Source organism: Trachypithecus francoisi, unplaced genomic scaffold, assembly GCF_009764315.1.
Source record: "Trachypithecus francoisi isolate TF-2019V2 unplaced genomic scaffold, Tfra_2.0 Lachesis_group3, whole genome shotgun sequence".
Lineage (NCBI taxonomy): Eukaryota > Metazoa > Chordata > Mammalia > Primates > Cercopithecidae > Trachypithecus > Trachypithecus francoisi.
In genome coordinates, this window is record NW_022681468.1 from 39,996,418 (window position 1) to 39,998,439 (window position 2,022).

General features: G+C 45.3%; 1 non-coding gene across 1 annotated transcript; it reads left to right on the plus strand.

Moving 5' to 3' along the window:
• The first annotated feature begins 1,585 nt into the window (after positions 1–1,585).
• Positions 1,586–1,773, plus strand: LOC117071794. Its single transcript, XR_004432537.1, has one exon. It is a non-coding gene; the product is annotated as a U2 spliceosomal RNA (small nuclear RNA).
• The last annotated feature ends 249 nt before the right edge of the window (positions 1,774–2,022 follow it).

Below are 2,022 nucleotides of genomic sequence, written 5' to 3' on the forward strand. Positions count from 1 at the left end.
CATATGCAAACCTTAAGTTTATAAGGTTACCTTCCATTCTTATCCAACACCACAAGAGTCATTAATTCTAGTTATTTTCCTTTCCACATGTAACCTCTCTCTCTGCTAGGCAGACACCTGTCTTTCATTATTCTCAGTATGTTTATTCATGTGATCAGAGCCCCTGTGCATTAACAATCTTGTTTCTGCCATCATACCCCTGCACAACTGTCCTCCTCTGTGGAGATGGCCCATCCTCACCCCTGCACTGGCACAGGTGTCCTCTTCCCTCCACTCAGACCCTGACAATGTTATTGGGCTATCACCACCCCCCATTCACAGAGGCTGCCTCACTCCACTTGGGCTCTTATACCCTATGATATAGTTTAGATATTTGTCTTCACCCAAATCTCATGCTGAATTGTAATTCTCAGTATTGGAGGCAGAGCTTGGTGGGAGGTGATTGGATCATGAGGGTAGACTTCTCATGAATGTTTAATACCATTCCCTTGGTGCTACCCTCATGATAGTGAGTGAGTTCTGGTTGTTTAAAAGTGTGTGGCACCTTCCCCCTCTCTCCCTTGCTCCAGCTCTGGCTATGTGATATGCCTGCTCCTCCTTCGCCTTCCACCATGATTGTAAGTTTCCTGAGGCTTCTCCAGAATCTCAGCAGATGCCAGCATCATGCGTCCTATACAGCTTGCAAAACTGTGAGCCAATCAAGCCTCAGGTTGTTTTGTTTTGTTGTGTTGTGTTGTGTTTTGTTTTGAGGCAGTCTTGCTCTGTTGCCCAGGCTGAAGTGCAGTGGCGCTATCTCAATCTTGGCTCACTGCAACCTCCGCCTCCCAGGTTCAAGTGATTCTCATGCCTCAGCCTCCCGAGTAGCTGGGACTACAGGCACCCACCATGCCCAGCTAATTTTTGTATTTTTAGTAGAGATGGAGTTTCACCATATTGGCAAGGCTGGTCTTGAACTCCTGACCTCAAGCAATCCTCCTGCCTCAGCCTCCCAATGTGCTGGGATTACAGGTATGAGCCACTGTGCCCTGCTACTTCAGGTATTTTTTATTGCATTGTGAGAACAGACTAATACACCCCATGACAGGCCCCCAAAACGCCACTACCACATGCCCCACTGATGCAGACTTTGTTCAACCCAACCTAATGGCTTTAGAGTAAAATATTCAAAGGAAGGAAAGAAGAGAGGGAAACATTTCCCTGATTTTTTTTTTTTTTCTTTTTTTGAGATGGAGTTTGTTTTTGTTGCCCAGGCTGGAGTGCAGTGGTGCAATCTTGGCTCACTGCAACCTCCACCTCCTGGTTCAAGTGATTGTCCTGCCTCAGCCTCCTGAGTAGCTAGGATTATAGCCACCTGCCACCATGCCCAGCTAATTTTTTGTATTTTTAGTAGAGACAGGGTTTCATCATGTTGGCCAGGCTGGTCTCGAACTCCTGACCTCAGGTGATCCACCTTAGCCTCCCAAAGTGCTGGGATTACAGGCGTGAGTCACTGCACCCAGCCTCCCTGATTATTTTGTAATTAAAAAGTTAATGCAAACATCATGAACAATAAAGACTAAGAAACTCTCTTAGAAGAAGACTAAGGATCACTTCTTGGCCTTTTGGCTAAGATCAAGTTATACTATCTGTATCAGTTTCATATCTGATATGTCCTCTATTCAAGGACAATATATTAAATGGATTTTTGGAAATAGGAGATGAAATAGGAGCTTGCTGCATCCACTCCACACATTGACCTGGTATTGCAGTACTTCCAAGAACAGTGCACCCAAACTTGAAAAAAAAAATTTTTTTTTTTTTTTTTTTTTTTTTTTTTGAGACAGAGCCTCGCTTTGTCACCCATGCTGGAGTGCAGTGGTGTGATCTCAGCTCACTGCAAGCTCTGCCTCCCAGGTTCACGCCATTCTCCTGCCTCAGCCTCCCGAGTAGCTGGGACTACAGGTGCTCGCCACCACGCCCAGCTAATTTTTTTGTATTTTTAGTAGAGACAGGGTTTTACTGTGTTAGCCAGGATGGTCTTGA